Consider the following 8,276-nt stretch of genomic DNA (forward strand, 5'->3'; position numbering starts at 1 on the left):
TAAAATGTGACTTGGAACTGTGTCTATAATGCTACGTGGGAAACCACCTTATCCTTTGTTTACAGTGTCACTGTTCCTTTTATCGATGTACCGTAATTTATTTCACCAATACTCTATTCAATGACATTTGAGTTTTTTCTATTCTCTCTCAAATCTCTTTTTTCCCCCCCCCCACTCTTCCCAATTTGCTGCAGTAAACAATATGTTCTTATACATGTTTGAAATGTATCTGTAGAATACCCTCCCAGGAGTGAGCTTGCAGGATTAAAAGGTCAAAGCGTTTGTGATTTTGATAGATATTACCAAATTGTTCTCCATTGAGGTATATAAAATGAATATTTTTCTGGTTTTATTGTCACATCCTTGCAAAGTGAAAGACTTTCCTGATCTTGATAGTATGATTCTTGGTTAGTGTGACCAAGACAGCCTTTTCCCCAATTAGTCATGCAAACCCAGGCACTTGAATTCAACGCATAACAGATTTGGTGAGCCAGACACAACCATCTATTTTCTGGAACTTGTAATTTTTAATCATTGGTAAGTGAGATTCCATTTCTGCAGCAGAAGGTATATATGGATTATTTATCCTTAACAATGTTTATCCTTAACAATTTGTTTCAGCTGAATGCCCTTGAAAAGTGATGGATTAATCACCCTGAAATCCTCTGCTTTGGAATAAGATTTAATCAGAACTGGTTCTTGCCTACCAGGGAAATCTCTTCTAGAGCAACTACTTGGTGCTCCTTGGTGGACAAGGAATATCAGATATCTGCCTCCCACCCTCCCCTTTCCCAACTTTATTACTAATATGCTTCTTATTAGTATAAGAAAGAAAGATGTTAGAATCAACCCAATTGTGATTTTCTTGGTATGTCAGTCCACTTAAAATTAGCTATTATAAACTCCTTGGCTAAAGGTATTTAAGTTGCTTTCAGAAAATGTTGTCGTCTTCGTTTAAATTTTTAGAGATAAAAATCATTTGTTGAATTCTTAGGTCTAGAAAAAGTTGCTAGTTAGTTAATAAACATGAGTGTCATGCAATTTGGGTTTCAGAGAGCCAGTGCCATAAATACATTAACACCCACCATAGAGACCACCCTTCACGTCCATACTCATCTGTCTTTGCACAATTCTCTACCCCAGGCCTCTTTGTCACTGATTTTCCGATCTTTTTCTTGCTAGGTCCTCCCTTGTCCAGCTGTGTGATTCACCACTGCCTGAGAGTTTGTACATACCTTGACTTCTCCTTTGACACAAAGTACATGACAAGATAAATCACCCAGAGCTATATGTTGGAAAGATTTTCCCTCATCCTTATCTTTCAAGGCCACCCTGAGTGAGGTGAACGTGTAGCCACCATCTGCATTAGGCCTGCACATACACACCAAGCCAGTCCATGCATACACCAAGCTTAGGCATTTTCTTGCTCCTTCAGCTTGTATGCATCTCCCCTCACGTGGCCATGTGTATGATCTGAATTGGGGATGGGGTATTGGTGCAACGGTGGCAGGTGACATGAAGTCTGGACTGCACAGGCAGGTGTCTTACTCATAACCAGTCCCAGATCCACCATTTTCCACCTTATGACAGATTGCTGCTGAGTCCAGCAGTGCCCAGGTGATGATGGGAAATTCTGAACACAGAGCCACTATCTCTTGATCGAATGTTTCATCAGAGGACCTAATTCCAGGCCAGAAGCTGATTTCCATGAGCTGTGTCCTTCTGTGCTGCAGATTGCATGACCTTTTTCCAGAACTTTAGGGGCCTGGGTTGGAGTTCTCCCACTGGTGTCGGTAACAAACTCTTTATCTTTCATCTTTTTGCACCACTGACACTTCCAACATCAAAGAGCCTCGTGAGCATGTGGCCCAAGTAGCAGAGCTGCTTACATCGAGCCTGTTGTTGCTACAGAGCTCTTTCATTCCCTCAGCCCAGCTCAGAACTGGCTTCGCTCCATACCACCTGGAATGTGTGGCCTTGACAAGACAAGCCTATAAAGAAGGAAGAATCTCTTTAGAGAGAGGCTACTAGATGCAGTAATTTATCTTTTACTTTGGGGAGGCTGCCCCAGCATGTTCTTGACCCCTGGGTTCCTCCAACTTTTCTGAAGTAGCAGCCCTGCATCTTTGTAGGATTTACCTACCACCTTCTAGAGCACGTGTATCTTACCAGGGCATCCAGCCAGCTAGCCATCACTTGCTCTGCATGCCCAGTCTGTGGATGTTGTCAGAGAAGTGAATCAAGGCGATGTCCGCGTAGGTCCCAGATGGCCCAGGGCTTTCTGCATTATATTATGAGAGAAGGTAGGAGACTTAACCGCAGTCATGGGAATGTATATTGCTGTCTGTTCCATATGATGTGAGCTATTTCTGATACACAAAAGTGTATTTGCCAAGGGAATGGCCACTTGCCATATATATTGGAAACTATGTTAATTGGCTCTAGCAAAGACACTGCATTAGCACAGCAGCTGCAACTGGGATGACTACTTGGTTGAACTTACCATAGTGTCCACTGCCATTCTCCAGGACTCATCCTGGCCAGTTCAATGTAGGTATGATAGACTTTACCACCGCTCCTAAGAGTGCCACTGATCTTACCATGCTCCCCTCTGGATGCAATCCTCTTGCTGAGGTTTCCCCTTGTCTTCCTTACTATGATGGTTCTTACTCCGCAGATTAAGAACCCAATGTGTCTTATATCAATCCCAATTATGTGTTGGGGCTGGGAAAAAAAGAGTTCCAGCTGGATCTACAGTCCCTGTGGGCTCACTCCATGTCAGATCTGGCCACAATTCCTTTCATTCTTTGGGCCCTATGTGTTCCCCTTCTAGCAGGGTCTCTGGGTATCATTATTAACTCAAATCCCTTGACCAACAGTCCTCAAAAGGTCTAGACATTCCCTTTCCCCAAGTCTATAGTCACTTGAGTATGTGGCCAAAGGTCTCTCTGGGAGAGATCCTTGCCATACACACTTGCCAAAGTGTTGAAGAGTCTGGCTACTTTTTAGTTTATAGGTTCCAGATTTGAAAATTGACTCATATCTAGAAACTGAGCGGGGATCATGATTTTTGATTGGGGCAACTGGCCTTTCTCAACCATCCTTGCTCTTTTTTATTGATAGTATAAGGGAACACCCTTATACTATCAATCAACACCACTATCAAGCAACACCCTTGCTGGCTGCCCATCCATTTTGCCCTTGGATGCCGTGCTCTGTTAGTCATGTTCATAACTCTGCATGGGTCAGTCCCCCTTGGCTGCCCCTACTGGCCATTATGAAAGTATGACCCATTCTGGCCGCAGGCAGCAGAGTGATGTCATCTGGCTTCTGTTGCTTCAGGGGCCTGTCATCTCCATTGCTGTCAGGGAGCCAAACTCTTGTGACCGTCTTTCCTGGTATGAGCCCTGGCAGGCAGAGGGGCATCATCACAGCTTCCTGGTGATGCTGGTGCTTTACTCACCAGCATGTTCCTGCGGCGTGTCTGTCCTCTGGGCCTTCCGTGAAATACAATTGTCTGGTGGATCTAGCGGGCTCCCATCCCTCAATCTTCAATCCTTTCTTCTGCCATCTGCCACAGTAATTCAGATATTTCAGCCTTGCTCAGTGCGAGCCATTACTTTCTCCAGGCTTCCAGGAGCAAGTTCACACCATCCCCAGAGTTCTTGACTTGGTGTGAAAGCCTGTATCTCTAAAGAGTTCTCCTAGGTCCATAAACTCCCCCTATTCTATCTTATGGCCTGATCTCTGTGACTGAGCACCTTCAGAACCGAGTCCCCTGGGTCTTCCCCCACTCCCGTCCCATGCCGTACATGCTGGCTAGACCGTGCAGCTCCTTCGGGGCATGACCTTCAGAACCCAGTCCCCTGGGTCTTCCCCACCTCGCGTCCCATGCCGTACATGCTGGCTAGACCTTGCAGCTCCTTCAGGGCATGACCTTCAGAACCCAGTCCCCTGGGTCTTCCCCACCTCCCGTCCAATGCCGTATGTGCTGGCTAGACCTTGCAGCTCCTTTGGGGCATGGTCCTTATCTTCTCTTAGCAGGCCCCACAATGTCCCTGGCTGGGTTGTGCTGCAACTTAGCCCTGATTACAGGCCTAGCAGTCAGGAGAGGAGGTGGGAACAGCTTTTGAGGGACCACCTGTTGCCCTGAAGGGAAGGTCCTCTCTGTTGTCTTCCTTTGCTGGGAAAAATTTTAGCTCTTACATGGCGTGAAGTAGGATGTGTCTGAAGACTCGGAAGTTTTAAGAATTAAATCTTCGGGGCCACTCACAGTGTCTCATGCCTGTAATCCTAGCACATTGGGAGGCTGAGGTGCATGGAATACTTGAGCTCAGGAGTTAAGTTCAGCCTAAGCAAAACCGAGACCCCATCTCTACTAAAAATAGAAAGACTAGCCAGATGTTGTGGCAGATGCCTGTAGTCCCAGCTATTTGGGACGCTGAGGTAAGAGGATTGCTTGAGCTCAAGAGATTGAGGTTGCTGTGAGCCATGAAGCCACAGCACTCTACCCAGGGTGACAGAGCGAGAGACTGTCTCCAAGAAAAAAAATCTTTGGAGGCATCTACTTGAATATCTCAAATACATATAAATAAAAATACATATGTAAGTCTTTGTGTACATGTATATATAATAAGCTATATACATGTAAGTATATACATGTGTATACTACACAGTTTCCCCAGCTAGGCCCTAATTTTGGTATAATAGAGCTACCTCACTTGAGCGCCTGAGTTCTGTCACTTAACAGGGCTCTCAGAGCAAAGACAGCCCCTTAGAGAAGTCCTGCTTTGGGTGGAAAGTGCCAGAGACCCCCACCTTGCCCAGGCATTCACGGGGGCCTGCCCATGAAGAGTATAGCATGCCCAAGGCTGAGGCCGAGCCTGCAGGCGCTCAGAGCTGGAGGCTGTTGGCCACTCACGGTCTCACATCTTCCTTGCAGGGAAATCTGAGTGGTGCCCCTCACATCTGTCACAACCAGTAACTGCATCATTTCAAACTAGCTCTAGTCTGACAATCTCTTTTATAGAAAAGGTATAAGAAACTTAAGAAAACAAAACCAAACAAAAAACATTCAGTACAGAAGACCCATTCTCCTTGTTTGGGGGGAATTATATGTCTTTTGGTTTTGTTTGAGCTATCTTACCTCTTGCCTAAAAAAGCAGCATCAATCTATGCCAGCCTTACAGAGCATAAAAATCTTGGGGGACTACCTCCAAGCCACCCCACAACTCCCCCGGTTTAAATCTTGTCAGGAATCTTTGCCCCTTTTACCCTTTCAACAAAATAAGTCCTTCTGCTGACTCAGCAGGGAAAGAGATAGATAGATATATATATATATATATATATATTTTTTTTTTTTTTTTTTTTTGTCATTTGTCCAGCTGTCTCCACTGAGCAAATACCCAGAACATACACTCACTGACCAGGTTCCCAGCCCAACAAGTGATCAGTCAGACCAGTCTCTCCCCAAGAGTCTCTTGCTCCCAGCTGGAGTGTCAGAGGCATTCTGATTCATTTATGCCACCATTTGTGTATCGGGTTATGCCCAGATGGCATTTATCCCAGTAGCAGTCCTCCCACCAGAAGGAAGAAGCCTCTAAAATGGGTCAAAAGGGCTGAGATATAAATATCCTTGAGTGCATGAAAAGAAAAAATGAAAGCAATTAGTATGTCAGTAGCCGTTTGTACAGGAGAGCCAACTATTGCTTGAAAACGTTTAGGCTGATCCTGCACTAACATTTTAGTAAAGGCTCGGCAACGAGAATGCTTCTCTAGGTGAACCTTGGATTTGAGCTTAATTTTATTTTAAACGGTCACCGCAAAACAAGATTTTCTGTTATATAAATATGGGCCTTTTGGAGGAAAACAGTCATTTGACATCTGTAAGTAAATATGTACAGGGAGTCATAACACCAGAGACAATAAACAAATGTGTGAAAACTATTAAACTACCACAGATTTTTGGAAAAGATACTGGGTCATTTCAGCTAAAGAAATTAGTTCCCCAAACACTCTTGTCCATTTTAGGACAGCTTACTTCAACCTAGAATTCCATCTCTTTCCTACAGTCAGCATTGAAATGTCTGGCTGCAGAAAATGTGGAGTAATTTTAAAATTCTCATTGATTTACAAACGAGTTTCTTTGTGCTACCTCGAATTACTTCCTCCATAATAAATTTCATTTTAAACGTTTTGAACAGGAGATTTAGCTTATGCCTCAGCCAGTTTTTCTCATTCCACATTTACCAGATGCTCAGAGCAGCGAACGCATCAAGTTTTGTTCTCTCTCTCTCAATGCCTTTTTGATGATTTACTTACTGCAAATTTTTATCACCAGGGGTCTATCTTCCCCTGCTCCCTCCGATCACCCTCACTGGGCACCAGGCGAGGTTTCCAGGGCAAAGTTTGGGTTTTCCCCTATGAAAGCTCATGCCTCCTTCGGTTTATTTGCAAAGTGCCCCAGCCTCTCACCTGCACGGAGGGGTATCGGAGAAAAAAGAAGGAATGAGACGTGGACACGTTTGGAAAAGTTGCTTTCAGCGCTTCATGCAAACCTGTGAAAAAATAGAGGACAGCCGATTTGTGGCCACTGCTCAAAACCAGAGAAACAAAAAAAGACTTTAGCAGAAAACCAACTTTATTTAAAGGTTAGAGACAGCAGCTTTGTTTGGAGTTTTAATCCCATGCCGGTGGATGCTAATTCTGTAACATTATACAGTTGCCTTCTTTTGGGTACAAAGGTAGAAGGGGGGGGGGTTCTTTTGTGTTTTCAGTGCAAAGTGATTCTGATCAGAAAGGACCAAAGTTTCAGCTCCAAGTACCTGACATTTCCATCTGAATCTACTTTTTTTTTTTAGGGGGGAAAAAAAGGTCTAGTTTTTCAGGAAAAGAACCTCTCTACGCAATCCTGAAACTGATCTTTTAGATTTACTTTTCCTTAATCAATAGAAACAACCTTGATTGCAGCTCAACCCTTACTTGACTCTGGCACAGGCACTAACTTAATTTTTGGTTTTAAGAGTACGGGATTCAGCCGTCATTTCAGGAATCAGAAATAATTGGCAGCAAGTTGAGGAGAGTTGACATGAATTCCTGTTTTACCTAATTTTTCCTGGTTTGCCGAGATTTGACTTACTATTTCTAAGACTCAGTTTCTCCAGTCTCTACAGAACAGGTTAGTGACATTTTTCATAAATACAAGTATCTAAATGAATCTTTCTTACTGCTCTCGAACAGTTTCCCTGAGGGCTCGGGGCTCAAGCTTGTGCCTCTGCTAAAGCTGTGGGTGATCTCTAGTAAAGTATTTTTTACCATTTTCAACAAAACTGACTAATATTTAATATGTGTTTGAAATGTCAGCGTGTAAACTTGACAACTACAGATTTAAAAATCTCACAGAATAAGTTCATTGCCTTTCTCCGAAAGTTTGGCCAAAGACTTGTGATCATTTTGAATGATAAAAAGAAAGCTTTTCTTCTTACTTCTTTTTTATTTCAAATTAATATAAGGATACAAATGTTTAGGTTACATTGTTTTCAGTTCCAAGGCGAAGTTCAAGTTGTAGTTGACCCCTTCACCCTGGGGTCATGCTGAACAAGGGTTTTGATTTTTAAGAATAATGTCAGGAGCAAACTTCACGGTCTAGCCATACGATTTGGTTCTTCTGTCTAACTTGAGCTTGCGTCTGTCCTCACACCGCAGCTTTGCAGGATGGCACAACCAAACATGCTCCTGTTGAAGGGGAAAGCAAACAGCTCAACCGATCATAAACTAACATGAAATCAAGTCCATTTTTGCAATGTTTCTTCTTTAATTAACTTGCTGGAACTAATGACTTGCTCGTGCACTGGATTCTATTTTTGTTATAATTCCAAGGAGCAATACTGGAGTGCTTCCTCTTTATTACCAATGTATCTATGATTCATTACACTAAGAAAAGTCAGTGGACAGAGTCCGAGACTCCCCGTGAATCTGGCCAGTACTTAAAAATGATGGATTCTATGGAGAAGGTGATGGGGAACTCTCCTACCTCGTAGAAACACATTATGTTTTCATCGACTTCCTTTGATGCTGATGGAAAGCCTTTGAGAAAATTAAGGAAGCCAGGTCTCACAGAGGACATGGTTTCTGTTCTAGAGGTACAACCCAGCACCCACAATGTGAGAGCCGGGTCCTATTTTTCAGCTTTATTAGATGCCGAGTAGATGGCTTTTCCTTTACTCATTGCTGGCCTCATTGATTCTATATAATTACCTGACAATTTGAATGATCTC

This window comes from Nycticebus coucang, chromosome 6, assembly GCF_027406575.1.
Source record: "Nycticebus coucang isolate mNycCou1 chromosome 6, mNycCou1.pri, whole genome shotgun sequence".
NCBI classification, from domain to species: Eukaryota; Metazoa; Chordata; class Mammalia; order Primates; family Lorisidae; genus Nycticebus; species Nycticebus coucang.